The following is a 24,304-nucleotide window of genomic DNA, read 5'->3' as shown; positions in this document are numbered from 1 at the left end:
TGTTTACAGGTTAGTAGTGTGAAGCTGGTGGAAACTGTCCCCACTAAAATGTAAATTTACAAGTTCATTTGGTGCTGATTTCGTAATTGCATGCTAGACGTGCTTAGACGTTCAAGGGAAAAAGAGTGATTTTGTTTCATAATTACGGTTTTTAGCTATAACGGTCGTAAAACAGCCGTTATAGAGAGTTTGCTACATGGATCTAAACTTCGATCCACTCCCCGACCCAACCTTATTAAGGTTACAGTGGTATCCTGACGTGTTGCGTTATCTTTTGATAGGAAGTGTTAAAGTTACTCTGTTACATGTACCGGAAATCAGTTCTCATCAGTTTCATGATGAGAACATCATGAAATTACCACATATAGACATTACCACTTTTCCCCTACTACCCTGTAATTGATTCTACTGTAGTAGCTTAAGCTAGATCTAGTCATCTAAATATGTCCATATTAAATTATAGAACTAATAATATGATTACATTTTTCAGAGTTATTACAATTCAAAGAAATTAGTAGCCTTAAAATTTCACTGCACTTGAGAAATAGTTTTCTTTTTATGTAAATCTGTAAGATTTAAATTGATTGTTGAATTGTTTTGATTTGGCCCATGGATGCTGTCACAGCTGGTGGGGGCTGATGTTGTTTATTGAAGTAGATGGAATATGGTTGTTTTGGAGCAACGGAAGGACACATGGACATGAATGCACAAAGGAATGTTCAATGTATGATTGCATGATTTCATGATTTTGACTATTTGTAATAAAAGAGACAGAGTTTGGGGAAGAAGACGGCGGTCGTTCTTCGTTCGCTAAAGCTGTTCTTGTTTACAGGCTTCCCACTCGGAAGAAAGGAGAAGCAGAGACAAAAATAAACAAACATCAATTGTTACAACTGTTTCAATACAGCTGAGACGTGTAACATACGGCATACAGTAGCGCTCAGAATTGTGCGCGTGCACGTTCCTGACAAGAGTGCGTACGTCAGACTGTTTGTGTCAGGCCTGGTGTTGAGTGTCTGTTAGAGTACCAGCAGCCTGTAATAGAGACGTGGTGGGAAAGCAGCAGGTCTGACAACAGTGGGGCTCCATGATGAATGCAGGCTCTGATAAATGGATCCCAGAAATACTCCCCATGAATGCGCCGCTGCCTCTTCCGGACACACAAAGACGCACATTGTGTTTGGTCCAGCGCAGCGGACGGACTGCGAGACTGCAAAATGAGGGCGAGTGAAGAAGGTACGAAGGTAGCGGGAGTTTTCTCCATCCCTCTGCTCTGCTGGGGGAAATTCTTCTGATCAAAGGTGCCAGCTTTAAGATGGGGGGGGAGCAGACTACTGAAACAATAGAGGTGCCCCTTTCTCCTTTTGACAGCTCATCCACTTTACACAACATCTGACCCCCCTCTGCAGCCTCTAAGCCTTGACGACCAAAAACAAACTGATACAGTATCATAGGGGGAAAGAAAGGGCCAACAGGTGGTTCTTTGCGTGTCGGGGTGTGTGTGTGTGTGTGTGTGTGTGTATACAGTTGTGGGCGTGTGCAGGTGTGTGTTTGTCCGCACATGCAGAGCAGAAATGATCCACAGACAAATCAGGGTACGTTTACCTGTGAGTCTTTCCCCCTCCCCCATCCTTTCTCCCTTATGTGTGAAAACAAGTCGTTATTATAGCATGTTTAATGGTGGGTTCAGCTTTTTTGGCTCCACACAGAACCAATAATGGTGAAAAGAAGGGGAAAAAACTCGTACAGTTTCCTTCCACCTGTGTGGACTTTATTAACAGTCTCTGTATGTCCATAAATAGTTATAAACAGTGAAAAATTGTTCTAACAGCAAATTAGTGGGGGGAGGGAGGAGTAAAAAAAAATAAAAAAAATCCACGCCCTGTAAATGTCGGAGGCTCAGCGTTGGTCTGGTATTAATCTTAGAGTCATTAAAAATGAAGAGGAAATTAGTGGTGACAGGCTTATGGAATTACATCATGCGTTGGGTCAACGGGCCCCAAAAGTCATAATAATGGGAGGACAAGAGGTACCACAGTCATGTCTGTAAGTGTTGGGATTGCTGTGGAGCTATGCAATAAGTCTCACAGTTGGGCGTATGGCGAAACCAAACGTACAAAATACAAGGGGAAGGGTTTGGGACTTAAGCTAATGTATTGGAATCAGGCCACTGGACAAAAAATGTAATGTTCCAGAGATGCTCCTTCTGCACATAGTGTCACAACAGGATGCTCATACGCAGGTTTAACGCTGAATAAAAGATTTCCACACTGAATACACAGAGCTATTATAACACTTCCAGGACCCTTGGACTGAAACACAACCGCTGAATCTGACTCATCTGCTCAGGCTGCTTCGCTTAATGATTTCCACATTTACCTGCACATATTGTTAACGCAGGCCAAGAACATTACACTAATGTATGCCACGTTTGGTTAAGATTGCGCTTAACATGTATAATCCTGTCCCTTACAAACCAAGCTAACAGAAAACATAAATACTAGAAGATTTGGCTGGATTTCTACTGTCTGCTGTTTACCCCCTCTAACTCTAGCAAGAAAGTGAAAGCTGCACTTTGGTCATATTCAAAGATAAATCAAATAACAAAAGGGAAAAGCCGATTAAAGTTATGTGGGAATGTGATAATTAGTCACTCCCAAACACGTCATTTTAATGAGCAGATGCTAGTTCTAAGGGGTTTGACTTGCTGTACAACTCTACCCTGGTAGAGTTCTTTGAAAATGTATTGGTTTCTACTCCATTGTTTTGGTGCGTTTAAAACAGACAGACAGGCTTATATTGCTATCTGACTGGGGGAGACAGAGAACAGGCACAAGGGGAGGGTACAACAGAGTGTGCATGTGGAGCTAAGCAGCCCCCCAGAGCTCAATCACAAAAATTAAACTCATAGCATCAGATTGTAGCTATGGTAACACAACAAACTACCAGTATATAACATGATGTTTTTTGCACTTTTACAAAGTAACCTAGACAGCTCCTAAAAAGTCTTAAATTTAAATGATAATGTATCATTTATTTTTATTTATCTATGCTGTACCCTTTAGAAGGAGCAATTTAATAGCAATGTCATTCTTATTAAAAAAAAAAATATATGCATTTATGGGGCCCCCAAATGCCAAGCAGCTGCTTGGTTCATTTATGTCTTGGGTCAGCTCTGAACGTGACCAGCATTAATTAGCTTGTTCAAAAAATTTAACTGAAGTACAAAAAAATGTATATTTATTTTAATTGTATTCGTTTTTTGTTTTTGTTGTATTTGACATATTTAGGACTCTGTAGTTAGGTGTTTAAGTTTTGTCAACAATGTCTTCCAATAATTACCAAGTCCTTTTTTAAAATTTCCTTTCATCTTTTTTATATACAAGTCTATTTTTCACAAAAACGCGTTGGTCTGCTGGTGGACTGTCCTAGAGCAGAATTACAATCAATATTACATAATAATTCAGACACAGACATAACACTAGTCATATATGTTTTGATGGGATGCTTAAGTTTGGCTGATTCTGACCCAGATTGTACCATATATTTTTTCCAGTAATTACTTCCTGGATAATAATGAGCATAAAAAAATACACAAGTTGGTCTTTTGATCGACTTAAGCCTGATGCTTGATATGTCCGGAAAGACAATTTTAAGTCAAACTACACAAAGATTTATCTTTTTCAGTCAAGGAGGGGCTTTAAGGGCAAACAACACTGCAGTAACAGTCAAGCTCGGTGTTGGCAGCGTCATGTGGCGGTTATGTCTCATTGCTAGAGGTTTTGGTGAGTTGTACTTAATATTTGGAATAATAAATCAAAATTAACATGAAGATGGTTGAAACTTGGGTTCAATTGAGGATTCCAACTGGACAATGTTCACAAACGCCCAACGAAACACAAAGCTGTGGCCTCAGCTATACATAGAAGTATGGCAGGAGATTATTGAAATCTACTTGCTACGGAACAGTTAACCAACGATGTATTTGGGCTTTTATGTATCGTTTTGTGTGGATAGTTTACAATTTGGCGGGTCATTCTTGTCTTTACAAAAACACAAAACAGCGAAGTTGGACGTTGCGTTATCCTTGGAAGAGGAAACAATAGAAGTTCACCAATAAAAGCCAAAAATTCACACAAGATTTGTGAGAATGGTAAGTCTGCGCAACTTCTGGCAAGAACTATCTAAGGAGAAAAGTATTAGTTTGCTTTTACTGGAATGAGTCCATTTATATTCACAATGTGCTCAAACAAACAAGAACCAAAGAGATCTTAAAATTATGAGTCTGTTAGTCAAGTGTCTCATAAACTCTGAGTTCTCTGGCACACATGGATCCTATCCCTGCCAGGCCTTTACCCCCTGCTTTTTCACACCATATCTGACATATTAGAACTTCACTGTGGAGCTCCGCCAAAACAAATCTTATTGGGCCAATTAACATGCCTGCGGAGAACAACAGCGCAGCAGCAAGCAAATTGACAATGATTTGATTTGGTTGCTGCCTCAGGAATATGTGCTGACTCAGTGGCTGTGTGCTCTTCTCAGCAAAGAAAAAAAAAAGGCCGGGAGATAGACAAGTCCAAAAACGTGAACTTTTTTTATTTTTTTTTTCCTAATCTGTGTTCAAAGTGCAGGGCTAAGCTAAACAAAACAATTTTAATACGTTCTTAAATCTGTTTGGACTTTTTTGTTTGTCTGTTTTTTGGCTTCAAAGTATTCTTACTTCAGCTGCCTCCTGCAAATCCAGCACTTCTAAGTGAAAGTACAGGAAGTGCTTAACTGCTGAGAAATCCTACCAAATGAACCTGCATGGAAGCACCTGCTTGTAATTCGCCGTGTTTCAATCATTGGGACAGGTGCTTCCTTTATCGTTTAGCGCACTCTGTGTCTGTGCTTCATCACAGTAAAGCTGCAGCAATGCTGCTTCCCCGTTGCACTGTAAGTACATGCAAAAAGCTTATCAGGCCTACTTGACATATTATTGGACGTTTGGTTCTAGGCAGTTTTCCTTCCTCAAATCAGATTGACATTTCATTGTGCACAAGAAAACGAGCTAGCATTTCTCTGGGATCGTGAATGTGAAAAAGTATGCACTGGATAAAAGCATAAAAGGAGTGTACAGTATAATCTTGAGGGCAGCCCAGTGAATAACATGAGGCAGAATGCTGAGCAGCAGCCTGTTGGTTTTCAGTTAAAGGGGAGGATGTGATGAGTGAAATTATAAGTATACATAATAGTGAACTAGCCCTTTAGCTTAATGCCAACTGGAAGGTTCCGAGGCTAATTCTAACATTAGCATCAATTGTAGTTACCCATTGTGCAATTCTTACAGTGCCTATAAATCTACAAATCAAAGTCTTTTCCCTTCATATTTCAAAAATTCCTTTGGGATTAATAAAGTATTTTTGGATTTGAATTGAAAATCAGAGTCTCAAAATGACTTTTGCATCCAGGGCTCTTCAAAACAGTATAGACATTTTGTCATACTGACAGAAACAATATGAGGGTTTGTGATGGTGATTTTCTTTTGACAAGAAATATTGTGGTCTTTTAGTATTGCGAGGTCTTGTGCCAATAGCTCACGTTATTCACAGGAGTTAGGGACTCCTACTTGAGCTCCAGTCAGAGGTTCTCTCTCCCAAGCTGCCTCATTGTCATGGGGGGCTGATAAATATTTACTCTTCCCAGCTTGGCAGGGAAACGAGTGGGAGGAGAGCGAGCAACCCATTGTGACAGAGAGGTCAGAGACGCTGACAAGCCAGCAGGGTCCTTCCTTTCCCCACAGACACCTAAAAATCCCAATATGCGATTAGCTCTGCACTGGGACAGAGCTCAGCCTGTGTGCGCGAATGTGGGCGTGTGACAAAGAGGGGCAGCATGAAAGGCGGAGAAACGCGCAGACAGTCAAGAGGTCGACCGCAGAAAGACGCAGGCCTGGAGGAAGGAGAGAGCATGTTAGAAAAGGATTTCTCCTCGAGAGCCGTTTACGCTGGGGACCACCAGCGGAACTAGCAGGACAATGGTCCAAAGACCATCCTCTACATCAGACAATGCCGCCTAAAAGAAAGACGCACTGGTGTCACAAATACACGTCCCTTTGGGCTACATCTCCCAACTAATCCAATTCAACACAAAAGGAACCCAATAGGCATTTTCTAAGCACACATAAGACATTAGTTTCTAGACGCAACCAAAGAAGCCGAAATTAACCGAATTGCCTTGCCAAAGTATTCATACACTTTGCATAGCTAGAGACTCGCATATTTGCCTATACTTCTTTGATAAATTACCTTAAGCTCTTAACATCATAGAACACTGTGAACATCAATTTAAATTTTTTCTCAACAGATTCTTAGAAAAAGAAAACCATTTCCTTGTACCCCTTGTATGTTTAGAGTTCTTGTCCTGATAGAAGGTGAACTTCCATCTCAGACTCAAATTTTCTGTCCTTGTTAACATGACATGTAGCAAATTTTAAATCAGACTTCTATTGGTCTATCTATCTTTCTTCTTGCCACAAAGGCCAGATTTGTAGAGTGCACTGCTAGTCATCGTCCTCCCACTTGAGCGGTGGATCTCTGTAGCTCCTCCAGAGTTGCCATGAACCTCTTGACTTCATCTCTGATAAATGCTCGCTCTCTCTGGCTAGTTCAGAAGAACAGAAGGGCCTTGTCTGTAAGACTGTTGTGGGGATGTACTATATTAGAATAGTAAGAAATTGCAATATTGCCATTGCTCTCTAAAAACCTCTGAGGCCTTGAACATCTGCTTTTATACTGCGGTTAATTTACACATAGGTGGATTCTGTTTAGTAATTTATTGGTTTGTAGGAAATATTTTCTTTTAGGAGTAACATCAAAGGGGAGAAATTAGAAATGCTAACTTTTCAGACTTCTTTATTCCATAATTTGAAAAGCCTTTGGCATCTTTGTTCAGATTCAGAGCCACGTCGTGCTTTGTGTTGGTCTCATCACATAAAAGCCCAATAAAATACATAAAAAGGTTAGAAAATAAGAAAATAAAATTCATATTGAGAGATGTGAGCAGGAAATCCAAATCATTAAAATGCGACCATCTGAACCGCCGGGTTAAAAGCTTCATCCTTCAGCTGCTCCATCCACACACGACCTCTCTCTCTCTGTAACTTCTCAGAAGGAGAAACAGCCTGGATACGCGTTACAGTGAAAATAAGCATCCACGTACGCACACACACGAGGCAGGTCGGCCAAGTGTCAGACACAGACGTATGGGTCAAGCTTCCAACCAGAGGGATCAAAGCAAATTGTATGAAAAAAAAAATCTCAGTTGCTAAAACAACAACTGTGCCATTCCTTCATTTGCAGCCCCCCCCCCTTTCAGTGTGTGGGATACGCTTTCTCTCTCTCTCTCAAAAAAAAAAAAGAGGATCGGAACTTAACCTGTCGCGAATTCAAAGCAAACATTTCTCAGACTACGGGCTGAATACTACATGACACTGGTGAAACTACACCTCATTGATCTACGAGCCAAAGAACTTGGTCAAACAAGATCAAACGGAGCCATGATAAGAGTCTGCATGCTCTGCAAACTGAAGATTGAACTCAAAAGAATATTAAATGTCACAAGTTAGAACTGTGATGTTTCAATTCATCTTTCTCTTAGGGTTTATTTTAAATATTATGAACTTCAACAGTGTTTTTATGATGAGGGAAATTTTGACTGTGCCAACAGATAGTGCCAGGTACTGACATGTCAAAATACCAGATTTTGACATTTTGACAGAAAACACGTAGCAGGCGACTGAGTGAATCCATGTAGATACAAAAGTCTCATGCAAATTATCAAAGACTTAGAAGAGCCAAGTGCAAAATCAGAAACCAAGCCCCAAATCAGTCACCTCAACCTAAACCAACCGGAAGTTAAACACACTGTCTGGCCTCAAATTTGCACAAATTGGAATTCCGAAAAATACATTTGCTTAACAAAAACACTGCAATTTTGAAAAGACACGTTTATCGATAAGGCTGCACAATGGTGCAGTTGGTAGCACTGTTGCCTTGCAGCAAGAAGGTCCTGGGTTCGATTCCCGGCCTACGGTTTTTCTGCATAGAGTGTGCATGTTCCCCGTGCATACGTGGGTTCTCTCGGGGTACTCCGGCTTCCTCCAGCAGTCAAGACTGTTCGGTAAATTCTCCCTAGGTTTGGGTGTGCCGTGGTGGAGTAGGGGTTAGCCGCGACCCATATTTGGAGGCCTTGAGTCCACGACGCGGCCGTCGCGGGTTCGACGATATTTGCCGCATGTCTTCCCCCGTCTCCTCCCCCGTTTCCTGTCAGCCTACTGTCATATAAGGGACACTAGAGCCCACAAAAGACCCCCTGGAGGGGTAAAAAAAATATAAAAAATTCTCCCTAGGTTTGAGTGTTTGTGTGCATGGTTGTTTGTCCTGTCTGTCTCTGAGTTGCCCTGCAATGGACTGGCGACCTGTACCGGGTGAACCCTGCCTCTCTCTCTCGAAATGTCTCGCTGGAGATAGGCACCAGCACCCCTCCCAACCCCACTAGGGACAAGGGTGTACCGAAAATGTCTCCCAAGAAAATGGATGTTTGTTACATTTGTACTTCTGGTGAAAAAGGCGAAGTCAACAGGAAGTGGTGGGAGGATATTGGTGCAGCGTGTTTTTTTTAATGAATCCACCGTACGAACAAACTTCCTTGTTCATGTGATGGGATTTTCCTTTAGTGGAATTTTCATTGAGATTTTTATTTCATGGAAACACCCCAATTGCGAAATTGTGTTTTTTAAGGTCTGTCAGAGTGGAGACCGATCCATGTGTGAACTACTCTTTGACAATCTGATCTTGATGAATCCTGGCCTTGTCATCTTAATATATGACTATGCCATAACTGTACAAAAAAGTCCATTGATGAAATAACCTGGCCATTCAGCCGTTGGTCAGCTTATAATGTTGCTGAGCCTAGACCTGAACAACTGCAGCGTCCCCAGATCATACAGCTGCCCCCACAGGCTTCCACAGTAGACATTAGGAATGATGGGTGCATCACTTCATCTGCCTCTCTTCTTACTCTCAAGCACTCATCACTCTGGACTCCTGAGTCCACATGACCTCTTCCATTGCTCTAGAGACCAATCTTTATGCTCCCTTGCAAATTGTAGCTTATTTTCTCTGGTTAGCCTCGCTGATTAGTGGTTTTCTTATGGTTCCACAGCTGTTCAGTCCCAACCCCTTGAGTTCCCTTCACATTGTGCGTGTGGAAATGCTCCTACTTTCACTGTAAAACATAGCCCTGAGCTCTACTGTGTTTATTCTTCAATTTGATTTTACCAAACGTGTAAGTGATCACCAGTCACAATCCACCACATATTCCCACTTTTCTTCCAGTTTTTGATAATGTCTTGGACAATTCTTTATCCAATTTTTTACATAGTTTCTACAATCTCCTTAGATGTTTCTGTGCTTAATGCAAATGATTTGATCATTGCTAAACAAACTAACCTCATTTCCAAGATACACCAGGTGCGTCTGTCAAACATGAGAAGCTTCTTGGGGCTAAAGAACTTGTTGTCAGCTGAAAGACAATGGATGCAGTAATTATCCAATAGGAGGCTCGTACCTATTTACTAAGTTAAATCCAGATTGTGGTGGTGTTTTTGGCCAGGAAGTGCATATACCAATAACAGTCTGAAATGTTGGGTTTTAATATTTCATAGCGCCATTGGTTTTAACCAGTGGCGCTATATCGCTTATAACAGTATTAAACTATTACATCAGCCTTGTGTTTTAATGGCCTACAAAGATGTGCCATTGAAACACCAGTGACAGCCAGTGTGGGAATTGGTGTGATGTGGATTCAAAGAGTAGAAGAAGAAGAAGAGGTGACAATGAAGGATGAAGAAGAATCAGAAGGGAAAGAAAAGTCTGTGATCCTTCCTGTCCCTTTTCTTACATTCTCATTCTTCTTCCTCCGCCTTATTTTGTTCATGTTACAAGTCTTGTTCTCCATCAAGACGCCTCGTCTATTGCCGGGCCACAATTGGAAAGAAGACATTTGGTCTTAAGTTTGTTTTAATACCTTGCGCCAACTGACATAGGAAGAATTTTTTTTTTTTTTTTTTTTTACTTTCCATGATATGTCTCCCAAACTTAACCTGACACCACATCTGGCACAAGCACAATGACTTCCTCTGCTTCATTAAAAAGGAACCGGTCAACATGCACACTGCATAATTTTCCTCTTGTACTATTATGAGGCTAAAGTCTGGAGGATTACTCTTGACATATTTTGCTTTATTATAAAACAGTCAGGAAATGCTCAGATATGCCTGTAATAGAGCGCTGATGATGAGGGTTTGGTCATTTTCTTTTGGGGAAACAACACGCAACTCCTGAAGCTACACAATTTCCAATTCTTACAGCTAACCTGCTGATCACAGACAAAGACCTAATGCAAAACACAGCCAAACATCTTGTCAATATTTAAACAGGCTGAGAGGCTCAATGCCAACTCCAGTATTTATTAAACTCTGATGCCCATAATGCATCCAATTCAAGCATCTGTTATTGATCACTCAAAGACATATTATTTACATAGTCCAAAACATTTGCAGTTTTTCATCATATGTTAATATATTTTATTCATTACTCAGAGAAAGGTTAATTATAAATCACATCTGGATGTTTTTTCAAAAGTAAAAAAAGTATATATATAATTATATTTCAGCAATACAACCACTTCCAACTGAGCTCAAACACTGATGTCATTTTAGAACACCTGTATCCTATTAACCGAAGGAGCGCTGGTTTTCTAATGCTCTCCAAACAATCACACAACAGATTATTAAAATCAACAAATCATAAACTTTAATGAAGAAATGATCTGCGGCCATCGCAGCTGAGGCTTCTAATGAAGCGCACGCCGCACAACTGTCTGCCAAAGTGTGAGCTTGTTGGACACGAACTGGCTGCCGGAGGCGTTTTCAGTCAGACCCGTTACAGCACAGATAAACATCGCCGAGGCATTCATTAGGCCAATAAAGCCCGGTGGATGACCTGAGGCATGGGGCGATGGAGCAGCGGTCGTTTACAGCGAGCCATGATCAAAGCAGAGGACTGGGTGCTGCGTGCGTGCCGATGGCGGGAAGAGCAGTGAACTGGCTGCCAGACTCGGCCCAAAAAGTACAGTCAGCCACGTAATCAAGGGTTCCCATGCACGAGACGGTCAACACAGCTGCCAGGGAGGAGCGGGGAGGGTGAATCAGCCATTAGTTACAGACCCAAATGTTTCAGCGAGACCGAGTGTCATCAGTAATAATGGTTAAACCCCTACCCTGGATGCCTTGAGTTGCTACATGTTCTCATTTCTCGTGATTTTTATTTTTTTTTTAAAACAAATTTCACTTTGTGTGAGAGTTACTTTACTGGCTATCTTGAAATCCGACCAAATTTAAGTCCGAGATTTGGACTATGTTCACATTGCAGGCTGAAGTGACCCGAATAAAAAATTTTTGGCCTTATGCGATCTGTGTCTGATCTTTTCATGTCAGTTTGAACAGCACAGATCGGATTTTCACAAACGCGACCCGGGCCACTTGGATATGTAGTGCCTACTCAACAGACGTCACTATTCTGCGTCCTGATACGTGGAAGCGTGAAGAAAACAGCAACCAGTAATACAGATTAAACTGTTAATGTCCATGTGCTTGTTGGATAATAATTTTAAAATCTCTCCACCTTTATCATCCATGTTTACTTCCGCAAACGCTGAGCACACTCGCTACATGCGATGTCATTGCGCCCTCTACTGCGAATGCGGGGCATTTTTAGGTTGCTTGCATTTCTTACACAGGAGATCACATACATATCACATATATTTGGAAATGTGATCGACAACACACACAAGAAAAAGAATTGGATTTCATAAGCTCCACTAGTTAGGTTTAGAGATACAGTACACAGTTGTTCAGTTTAGAGGTACTAAGAATATGCTGGTATGGGTTAGGGAAAATGTGTGGGTTAGGCATAAATACACTTACTAAAATGAATGGAACACAAAGTTGTCAGTTAGATACAAGTAACCATTTTGTTTGTGTGTCACAAAAAGCTAAGGAAGAAAGATTTTGGGAGAAAAGTGTATATCTGTGTGCGTTTGTGCTGGTGTTTCCCTGAGCGTCCAATTCTCTATTGCTTCCTGAACGTCAGACTTCTGCCACATAATGAAATCAAATGTTAAAAACAAAAGCAATAAGATCCAGATCACCCTGGATTCTGTATTATTTTCCTTGCTACAGAAAATTTGTGAATGACCACACAACCCTGACGCCGCTGTAATCACACATCATCTAACATGTTTTCAGAGGAGGATTGCCCACAATTTACACATCAGTGCTGCCAGAAGCTAACTGAAAAATGATTTTTTTCTTCCAGCTTTGGATAGTCTGTTCAGACAGAGCTGGAGGTAAATATCGCTACCTGGCTCAGTGACCCAGCTGTTGCCAGGTGAAGAATAAACATCTTCAGCTTTTTTTTTTTGGTTACAGCATGCTTGTCTGGACTTGCCAGACAAAGGCATGGTGAAAGGGGGAAGGCCTGCAGCGACTCTTGACTCCTTGCATGTTTTCTTTATTAGGCTGCTTGTGATTAAGGGGCATTGATGAAAGGGGTCTGACTTTTCCAGCACATAAAGAGGAGGTGGGCGGATTTTACGTCAGGTTCATAATAACGGGCTTTTAAAGGGCTATTCACAATATGAAGTCAAGACAAGCCTGTCAGAATGAATATGCGGTGAATGCGAAAGCCTATTAAAATATGTGTTTTTCAAATTGATTGTGGATCTAGTTCAAAGACAGCGTTTGTACTACAATATCCAGTCAGCTCTGCTTCTGCTCCTTCTTCAGTGGTGTGACCTTCCACTCTAATATATTTTTTTGGTTTCTTTTAATTGAACAAAATAAATCAAAAATACTATTTGTTCTCTTCTTGGTTTTATGTTGGCAACGGTGCATGAAAGGTTGTTATGATGATAACAATCGATGGCCTTGTTTTTATGCATTTGGTTTTCTGTCATTTGCCTTACGAAAACATTTTTAGGTCGTTTCACTGAACCTAAAAATTGGAATGTTCAGCTCTACTGCTATACATTCAGCAGTAGAGCTGAATGTTCAGTCTCTAGTAATTACTGTTACTAGAGACCAGTAACAGCAGTGGTTTGTTTTTGTGAACATTTTTAAGTAATTTAGTCATAATAGTATTATGAGTGGCATGTCTGTTAAGCAGCAGACTGCAGGCTGGCTAATTAACCTGCTAATGTTAACGTAACAGACTCAAAGTTTTACCCTATAAAGAACAAAGAAACAAGATATTACAATACTCCACACAACGACTGTATTTACTTACTGAATTTGTCAAAATAAATTTGGCTTTAAAAAAATGTATGTCAGTCATCTGCATCAGTACATGAAACTGCTGACTCTCATTTTAAACAGAGACTGCCAGCAAAAAATACAAGAAACAGCCGAGTATTGCTCAGGAGCCACTGATTTATTTTTTGGTCATGTGGCAACCATTTAGGCAGGCAGTTATCATAACGAGCGTGCGCCACAGTTTTCAATATTATTGTTGCTAAGGATGCTGCAATGCCGACAATAATAGCCAAAGATTAATTGCCACCATCGTAATCTCAAACTGTGACTCGCAGACGCCCAGACTTTGTAGAGAGGCAAAACTATGAGCAATAAGAACATCAAGACTGTTGATATTTTTAGATAGGAAATGGAAAATGTTGCCGCATGCCCAAGAGATATGGTCAATTTCCTGAAGCAAGAGAGTTTTTGATAGAAAAGAGTCATAAACAACCCCTTTTCACACACTGCATACAAATATTCACTTAGCTAATACTGTTTACATAGAACAGATGAATTGATTCAGATCAATATAAAGATGTTTATTATTGTGATAATGTTCTGAAATCAAGGGAAAAAATGAAGGCCATTCTCCAGATTGTGATCAAAAAATGTAATAACTGCATATATTTATTGACCTATCTGGTACATGTCTGGTGAAAGGGATTTTGTTTTGGATCAGCGTGTCTTACCTGCAACATGACACTGGAACGTGCTCTGCATCCATTCATGTGTTCAGACCAGCTGAGGCTTTCACATCTGGAACTGTGGAAAAACAAAGAGAATATTCTGTCTCTTTTCTTTTTTTTAATACAGGTATTCATAATTTGATCAAGGCTGAAGTGTTACTATTTATACTCTGCAGGTTATAACGTCAATCCATAGTAGTTAAAAAGCAGAGAGCCTGGGTCTTACCAAGAGGAAAATGCATCCACTACATAAGCGGAGAAAATAAGCACCAATAAAGATCAGTCAGATTGGACACACAAACATTTTAATTCTTTATAAAACTTGAATCCGGGCTGCTGTGGTGGCACAGGCGTAAAGCACAACACACATAAGGAGGCCTTAGTCCTTGACGCAGCCGTCACAGGTTTGATTCCTCACCTCATGACCTTTGCCACATGTCTTCCCCCTCTCTCATGACCTACTTTGCTGTCTAACCACTCTCAAACAAAGGCTACCAGAGCCAATAAAACCATAAAAAAACTTAAATACATCAATATCAGCAGACTTGGACATAACCCATAACCATGCTCCAACTTTTGCACAAATGTATGACGGTAAATGTGACTTTTGTTTCTCACCATATCCATCACAGTCTATAACTTGACATCAAGTAAGGTTGAGGCAGCAGTGTAGTAGAATAAAAAATACTGCAACCAGCAGGTGAGAGTGACTTGTCACAAAAACCCAATGTTTTTGAACATTTTTGTGGGAAATCAGCAATAGCAACTCACAGCTATATTAGCTTTGTGAATTTCTACGATCGTGGAACTGCGAAAAACTGGAGGGACTGTTTGAGTTGGTTTTTCAAAATAGTCAGTTAGCATTAACTATAGAGATAACTCAAATGCTAAAGTCTCATTATAATTTGACTTTATAAATCTATTTCAAAGTCTTTACATCATGCCTCCCTACCATGATGTTTGAACCCCATTTGGGTCAACTTAGTCCAACAAAACATGAAAGACCATTACTAGGAGCAAAATAAAATTGCTGAACTTAAATAGTGAACTTCTCAATTTTACACCGTGTGACATGACCGAGACCACCAAGGCACCCAATGGTAAAGGAGCGAAAAGACCAGCGCCGGATGGCAAGTCAACAACCTAAACTCTGACCCCATAAAACACAAGTTCCCAAAAAATGCAAGCGTTTTGCACCCAACCCCATCCAGCTGAAAGGTCATACACCCACCTCATACCCCTGCTTTGCTAAAAAGTTCCAAGCAGGTCATTTAACTATGAAGATTACCCACAATGACAAATCTATATCCATTGTGTCTTGAAGTAATATGTTTGATTTGACAGATCCACCATATGAGAAGGCCAGAAAAACGGAAACAGGACTGGACGGCTTAATCCCTCTAACCGTGATGGCTACCAAGCCAGCGACAGGTAGCCCAATAACAAGCTTATAATATATCTTTGACTATGTCTAATGGCTTTACAGAACAGAAGGCCATTCAAGCCAAACATATGGTCCACATCACCAATTACTGAGGTGTGTCGATGTGGAGAAGAGAGAGCTAGCCACAGTTTAAGAATTCAATATGGACAGGAGGGGGAAAAAAGCGGAACTTTTACCCAATTCAGAGGAATGACCTCAGGTCAAAGGTAGTTTCTTTACCAAGAAACAGGGCTTAAATTTCAACCAGTCCTCCCAGTCTGAGGAAAGGTTATCCAAACCAGAAAAGACAAAAGGCTGGAAATCTAGAGACAGATTCAGATAGATGCTTTAAGAGAAAATAATTTAAAAATATGTTGATATGTAACATTGGAAACATAGAACCAGTCTCAAGGAACCTATTTTGTTAAGCTAGTGTGTTAGAGTTCACTCTAAAGCATGGTGGTCTGGTTTTAAATCTTGAACCCATAATTGTCCAAAAATGGTTTCCTTTAAAAAATGAAACCCTAATGTTCTAAATAATGTTCTACTCCTGTTGACCTCCTGTCTCAAATTGGAGTGGCTTACAATGAACATGTAACCATGTCACTGTAAAAAAAACAAACAATAATGCTCCCATGCTGATATTCAGTCTGAGTGGAAGTCACATTGCTGGTAGTCCTAGGCAGGCAGGTTTGCAGCAAATTATCCAATGTCCAGTGTCTTTTAAATGAGTCGCTCCAATCCCGAGAGGTGAAATCCTTACTTCTCCTCAAACTGAGATGTGAGGCAAGCAATTACCTCATTTGAAGAGAAAAAAGCTCTAACCTTTTCAAAACTCTGAAAATGTTCCCTTTGAGCCTGTGAAGATACAAACAATCTGTTGATTCAGTGGCGGAATCTTCCCCCTAAGCCATTATTTGCTTTAGCAGCGATGACAAGGGGAGGAATTTGAGCAATGCCTGTGTATTGTAGACTCATTTCCTCTGAGTGAAAGCCACTTCTAGACAGGCAAGACAGCTCTGAAATCTGGTTTATTCCTGCCCCGTTCGCAGGTTACGCAGTGTAACAGAGAACCTGCATTGATGTTGTAAAGTTAGGCTCAGGTCGTCAGCCTCAGACACTCACCCTTGTATAATTTTTCGCAAGATATCTCTTTTCTGCATTCCCAAAGGTGAGCATCACACCCATGCATAGAAGTGATATGTTACAATGTGGGTTTTTGAACTTCCTGCATCGGTTTGAGGTCCACCCATAGCCAAATAAACCCCGCTGTCTTTTCCCAACTCAGCATGAGTGGAATCAGGTTGGTGTTGAAATCCACCCCAGTGTCGATCTGCCGGATCTTGAGGACCAGTAATAACAGCTGTGGGCCATCCTGCCGTAGGAGGGAACACAACAGCTGCTTGTATCCAGGCCCTAAGGGGAGCTACATCCTAAAGACGTGAAACCATCAGTGGTTTCCATCACTCCACTATCCATTAGATCTGATATTTTAGTCACATGAATTTTCAACACGCCCCGCTTGCTTTCATTTTCACCACTCTGTGTGTGTATTTTGTTAGTGCTGTATATTTTACGCCCCGAAAAAGGAGTGGGACCTTTAAGGGTATAAGTAACTTGTACATGCCATTAGATTAATAAGGAGCTAATAATTTGTTGTCTCAAATGCTTTGCAATTATTAGCAGATGAGATAATAAAAATTGTTTTGGAGCAAAGGAGTCTGAACAAGCCCTACTTCTGGCTCTATGAGTGATTTTTTATATATACATACCAATAAAAAAAAAGTATGATTAGAGAACAGAGAACTTTCTATAATGAGCTAAGGCTCTCTTGGCCTGGCCGTTGCCTTCTTTGCAATTCCACTCAATTCTGATCTCTCTTCAGTGTTCCATCTGGGATTTCTCCCATTGAGCTGGACTTCCTCAGGAATCATTCGTCAATAGCCAAGGGTCCAGACTCTCTGTAAGAAGCAAAGCATAAAACAAGGGGCTGGTTTTTAACCAGGCCAAGGCTCCCCCATGCTTCATCCATAGCGACAAAAATTGTCTCTCGATACACTAAAATAGCTACATCTTGTTAGCAGGGAGGCTGTTTTTACTCATCACACAACTTTGTGCGATGAGTTGTGTGACTGGTCAGAAGTTTGTGGGTGTGTTTTATGCCTTAGTGCATTGGGACAACAATGTTGATATTGCACTTCAACTAGTCCGCTTTCACTATACAATTTTTGGACCCACAGATGACATCAATACTTTTGAGGAGATATTTTGGTGTGCACTTGGCCCGTCGTGATATTTTGCCCTGGTATACAATATGTGATAAATTTGCGTGTAAAAAGGGCAGGGAGTCTTTTTTTCCTCGTGTTCTCAAGTTAAAGAAAAGAATTGCAGGGCCCGCTACAGAGGTAGATTAGCCGTCTTTGTAAAACATGAATGTCAGCCAAGAAACCTCTACCCACTCCTGTCTCCACTTGTGTCTTTTTTCAGCTGTGTGATTTCTTGCTAGACACGTGAATTGCAATGGGACAAGTCGGATTTTAAAAGAAGAGGGGTGGGGAGATTAAGCCTGTATCAAATTACATGTGCATATCGGCATGAAAGATCTACAGCGATGAAAGCAGCAGTGCAGGGAGAGACTCCAAAAAGGCAAGGGCAAACCAAAACAGGCCATGGTGACTAAACTAAATAGGTTCATGATGAGAGGAGAGGTTGGTTTAGAATCATATCACAATTTAGTTTTGATAATAATTTTAAATGTTGGAGCTGCCTGATTTAACCTACTTTCTAACAAACTTTCTTGCTCAGGATAAAGGACATACATACATCAACCCAATACACCGGTCTGCTGACTTACTCCAATATGTTACGCCGATAAACCAAGGAGTAAGCATGGAAAATGCAAGAGGTCATGGTCAACAAAAATATTTTATCCATGCTTTATCTGCAGCCAAGAGTTTCAGAAGATGCATTTGGAAAAAAAGAAGCTGTGTCTCTGAGGTGTGCTGTGCATTTCTGTGCTGCCCCGTTTACCCTGTGGAGAAGTTAAAAGCAGGGGCAGAACAGACTGTACATTTTGGGGAGATTATGACGTTCTTGGAGTACTATGTTACAGATCTTCTATAAGCCTGTTGTGGAGAGTGTAATCTGTTCTGCCATCATGTGTTGGGCTAGCAGTTTCATCAGAGCCAGAGACTCTGATGAAACGCTCGACAGGCTGATAAAGAAGGCAGGCTCTGCTAAAAGGTCTACTCTGGAGATGATTGTGCAAAGAAGGATTCTTCTGAAAAATACAGACAATCCTGACCAAAATGCTGGGAGAATATGACCTGTCTCCGCTAGCTGTGAACTCAACAAATGTGACTGGGGTGGGCACTTATAAAAATGTATTGTACTGTTGTGGGACTGTTAGTTTTGATATTTTCTCCACTGTTTGTTAAATGAGAATTTCAATAAATATCAATACATTTGAAAATATGATTAAAAGCAGTTACTATGAGCAATTTAGTGATATAAATCACACTGTCATGTGACTGGAGATGCACCAATCCGATATCAATATCTGTATCGGTCCTGATGCTGAAGAAAAATTCTACATTGGGTATTGAATCAATATGCCTATAGGGCAGATCTATTCAAATTAATTCTATTCTTTACGCTCTGAGGAATATTATACTTTATTTATTTTACATCATATTTAGAATTGCACTTTAACCATCTAAAAGGAGGTTTATTTGTTTGCAGCTTGTTTTTTTACACATTTGACCAAGGTAGTCAACCTATTGTTTTATTTGCTTATTTTACATTAGCTGCTAGACTCATAAAGGCACTGACAAAATAATTTCGAGTTGTTTTTACAAGTTTGACCAAGGTTGTCACGTTATTGATGTATTTAAGTGTGCTGTACTGGTGCAGAGTTATAAAATAAATTTGTAATTGAATACATGTATGTTTGAGTTTAAAAATAGAAACGCTTGAAGTCAATTCAGCACTGTTTTTCTTTATCGGATCGGTGTCAGTCGATATGATACAGATGTCATATTTCTATCATATCTGAGATTTAGTGTCAGAAGCGAAAAAAGTGGATTGGTGCAGCACGCCTACACGTGATTGGCGTCCAAAAGAAGCATATTACAAAAGAGTGTGTGAACTGCATCTTTGTTTTTGTGTCATGTAGTCAAACAGCCATACAGTTGCCTAAAAAATAAGGCAACTGTATGGCTGTATGAAAATAGTTTTCATTGTCACTTTTATTGTTATCACCATAGTACTACAAAATATCATGATAAAACTTGAAGTCCATATTGCTCACCCCTAAATGTGACCCATGTGGTAAACTGTTCAGAATCAAAGAGATAAAATGTCTCGGTTGCAGTCATTTTATCATGTTGGAGTCATGTAAAGGACAGAGCACACACATGGAAGCAGGGGCTACAATCAGATGAGACCACCTTTGAACTTTCTATCCCACACGCGAAATGTTTAGTGCTGTGGGGAAGCTCTTCTTTGCTGTAGACGTCCATGACACCTCAAGCGAATCACTCATGGGGATGTGGTTGGTGTTTATGTTCCTGTTATTTCCAGACAAGAGCAAGGGATGGAGCAGCTGTTGCTGTGTGCCTTTGTATGCTCACTGTTTGAGTTCCCAGGAGATGGGGACAAAGTGCTTCCAGGTCGCCCATTAACCTACCTTCTCATTACCGAAGGTCATCCTGCAGGAACGCAATATCGACCTCCCATGGCAAAGGTCACTTATGGATAAGGGGGACGGTGGGAGATTATTAGGAGAAAAGTAGTGAGGAAGGTGAACAAATGGTAAAACTAATTGCAGTCTTGATTCCACCCCCCCACCGCAGTCCCCCAATCTGACTTAACCTCTTCATCAGTGTCGGTACCGTTGCTTTCTGCATTCACACAGCTGTGCGAGGCAGAATCTGAAGCGATTTTTACTTCTCTTTGGCATTTTCCCAACCAATCAGGCCTCTTTAAGGAATCTAATGGGAAGTGTGTCCCCTCTACCCCCCAGCTGTAGGTATCCAAGCGTATGGCATTTGCCACAGGGTGGAGGGGGAAGAGTGTGTGTGTGTGTGTGTGTGGAGGGGTGCCTGTACATTGCATTCCTCACAGAGAGCTCATTAGCTCTGACCTGTTGTTGTGTTCACTCAAACCAGACCAAAGGCATTATCGGGTAGAGATTTAAAGAGGCTAACAAAAGAAGGAGGAGCAAAGGGACGGATGTATTAGGCAAGGAGCTAATGAGGAGTTCCTGTTTTCATCTTTAAAAAGGGGAATATTAAGAAAATAAAATTTAAAACGTAATATTTTTGAGTGTGTTTATGGCTAAATAAACTATCTGTTCAATAAAGGCCACTACAGCCTAAAACAGAAAAAAATGAGGATGGGTGATATGGACTTCAAAATGACATTGATATTTTACACCTTAACATAAAAAGGTGGTTATTCAATGAATTAGACTGTATGTTCGAATGAGGTTCATTTGTCACATTAAAAGCACTTGAAAATGGACAACATTCAAACAGGTATTAAACATATTTTTCATTAAGGTTTTAAAGGTTTTCAATCATCCGTTTGTGTGCATTAATCTATACGATGTGTTTCACATCTGTACAATGAAACACATCTGTACAATGTGTTTCACATTGTGTAGACGTGAAATAATTTGACTTTTCAATAATACTCTAATTTATTCAGTGGTTCTGCAAAATACCCAAAGTGAAACATTGGTGTTGGCAATAACATGCTGTGAGAATGCTCTGTAACGTGTTTCAAAATGTTACTTGTAGAGGTTATTGAAAATCACATAAAGTTCCTCCTAAAAATACATTCAGGTTTGTGATGGTAACTGTGAAGATGGTTGGGTGTGTGTGAATGTGTCTGTGTTGAGTAGGGGGGGGGTAACATCTGGATCTTGTAGTACATGCCTCTGAAGTTCACCAAGAACACTGTTCACTTGCATTCTTCTACTCAGTTTTTTTTTTCTTTATTCTCCAAACCCCAATCTACACCTCTCACCAGTAAGAACTGGTGAAAACTCCCAATTATCGGAAACATTGGATGCGCTAATGGTTGGACATGAACCTGGAATTATGCAAAACACACCAAGCCTTCACAAGAAACACACTGGAATGTGATTGGATGCATCAGGGAGTCGTAAAGGGCCCCCTCAAGATCAATCTAAAGCTTTCTGTGCAGGACTGTTTAAGGAATGACTGGCACCGGCAGGAGGAAGAAAAGGCTTGTGCCGGCAGTGGAACGGACCTTCTTTCAGAGTCAACAAATGGAGAACAAAGAACGTTTCACCAGCTGCCATCAATCGGAAGCTTTAACAGAAGATGGAAAAGAAAGTCGAGACAAAAGAAAAGAGGGTTTGTAACACCTTAGCAGGGTGCCAGCAACCGCTCTCCGGTCCGCTGGTCTCTTGGTGATACACTTCATAAATCCTTGTGATTAGCTACAGTAGCGGTCTTAAGTGGCACTTAAACAGAACCCCAAAGGGTAAGTTGTTGCGACCTTTGGTCTTCAGAAACATGGTTTTGGCCCAAGTGATAATTGGAAAAACAAAGCGCTCTCTGTTTCCCTAACAAGAGAGGATGTTGGGAGGATGGGCACAAGAGACGGGTAAGGGAAGCAGAAATCAGTAGTTTTCTAATAGTAATCCATTCTTTTGAAGAATTTGTGGGAGTCAGGAGGAATAACTCAATTATTAAGTCGTTAGGCAACCTTCAGCTAAGAGGTAGTCCACTGTGCTTTAGTATTCTGGGAAGGGTACTGACCAAAACCAGATCCAGATGTTATTATAGGAGCAAGGCCAATGTTTTTATAGAGATCATTTTCAAACTTCTAGCTCATCTCATCCAACTTTACTCTTAAATCAAAAGGAGCACTGAACTGTTTATCGATTTATAAATTGTCTTCCACCGGACACCGTCTTCCAAAGGTGACGGGGACGACGGGAGAAGGTCTCAAACAGCTCAAGACAACGTCACGGAAACATCCACCGTAGCCAGAATAACGACGGCATTAACCCCACCAAGAGCTGGTCAATAAAGAAAAAAAGAAAAAAAGAATGCGGCTGACCCCAAAAGCATCAAGTACACAAATCATAATTAGGTCCACAAAATAATACAGCAGTCCAGGCTGTAGAGCGGAGTCTCCAGAGGTCCATAAACATGCTGTGATTGCGGTGAGAGAGCCGATGGCACAGCGCAGGCCGGGTCTGTACGAGGACCGCTGACAGCTGACAGAGACCAGGCTGCGGTGCTCTCCAACAGGAACTCATGTTGGAGTAAACTGTACGGGATTCCTGCATACAGTCTGTCTATTAAATTACACTTCGTTATTAATGACAACTATTACTGCTACTCAAAGAGCTTGGTGAAGAACATTTTGCGGCAATTATTCTTTCCTTATGATTACACATTTAAAAGCAGGGGGGAGTAGTAAAGCAGCAGGTGTCTTTAAACCTTTTACAGTAGACATTTCCACCAACAGTGCCATGCCTGGTATTAGTATCTCTGGATCTTTTTAAGTTGTTTTGACATTTTGTCATGTTAAAACCACAAACTGCAACTTTTTTATTTGGATTCCATGTGATGAGAGAAAAAGTAATGTACAGTTGTGAAGTAGATGGAACATGGTTATTAAGTCTTATGTACAATCGACTTTTTTGGGATTTGCATCATGTTATAATGTTATTCCCTCATCAAAAACATACTTGAAGTGTTGCTTTAATTCTTTCCTGCATGTCTGAGAAATTCTTTAGCCTCCCATGGCAACCATTAGCTGTGAAAAACACCTGGGTGGACCTAGCTCCGCCTTCGATGACAAAGCTCCTCCCCAAAACTGCAATTTCTAAGCTTCCAAGCTTCCGCCTCAGAGAGTAGCACTCCACCACACCTCTCCCACTCAGCTCCTTCAGTAGCAATTAGCAAACACCTGGTCCAACTGCACATCTGCTGAGCTCATTGCAGGAGCTAATTCTCAGTGGAAAACAGGTAAAAATGGTGTTAAAGAGTAAATAGAGGAGCGTTGTGATGACTTCCCGAAGGCGGAGTTTCAGAAAGAGCAGCAGTTTGTTTAAAGAGACAGAAGTCCAATTTAGTTAGTAAACTGTATTTTATCATATTTGACTTAACTTGCATTTTCATACCAAGTTAAATTAACATTGTTATGCCATAAAATGTCACTATGTGCCTGGAAAACACATACTGCCCCTTTAAGATGCAAGTCCGTTGGGTTATTCTTCTGTCAGCTGTGCATACTCCAGTTTTTGATGCAAAACTGTTATACTCTCCTAAACCATACACCTGAATCAAATGGCTGAATCTCCTCCTCAGCAGGCAGTGAGATTCTTCGGAGTCCTGCTAGCTATTTGCTGTAGGTGTGTTGAAGTGGAGACAAATCTAAAAGCAGCAGAGGCCCAACCAAAGAGGAGAGGAATTTGACACTCCTGATTTGAATCATTCTATTGCAGCTCTGACTCCGTGGTCTCATCTGACCAGAGCACATTCTTCCACATGTTTCATAAAGGCCAGATTTGAGGAGTCCTACTCACCATTGTCCTGTCAAAAGAATCTCCCACCTGACTTGTACAGCTCTGCAGCTCCTCTTTTCTGTGAAGCTCTTTGCTTCTCTTTTTATGCTGTGTTGCATTTGTTGTCGGAACTCAGAAAATCCGACTTCAGAGTTGGAGAAATCAACTGGAACGCAAAGTTGGACTTCCTGTTTGAAAAGCCTGAGGGTTTTTTAATCACTGACTTTGAGACCAGATATGGCAGC

General features: G+C 40.8%; 1 protein-coding gene across 3 annotated transcripts in view; it reads right to left on the bottom strand.

Moving 5' to 3' along the window:
* disp1 (dispatched homolog 1 (Drosophila)) overlaps nucleotides 1-24,304 on the bottom strand; it is an 85,562-nt gene that overhangs the window by 43,628 nt on the left and 17,630 nt on the right. For all 3 annotated transcript variants that reach the window (XM_032584691.1, XM_032584689.1, XM_032584690.1), the window contains exon 3: nucleotides 14,089-14,161. The gene's annotated coding sequence lies outside the window, so the exon portion shown is untranslated. The remainder of the gene's footprint in view (nucleotides 1-14,088; nucleotides 14,162-24,304) is intronic.

The sequence above is a fragment of the Xiphophorus hellerii genome, chromosome 15 (assembly GCF_003331165.1).
Source record: "Xiphophorus hellerii strain 12219 chromosome 15, Xiphophorus_hellerii-4.1, whole genome shotgun sequence".
NCBI classification, from domain to species: domain Eukaryota; kingdom Metazoa; phylum Chordata; class Actinopteri; order Cyprinodontiformes; family Poeciliidae; genus Xiphophorus; species Xiphophorus hellerii.
The sequence above is the reverse complement of the archived record's forward strand: the minus strand, read 5'-3'. Positions and strand labels throughout refer to the sequence as shown.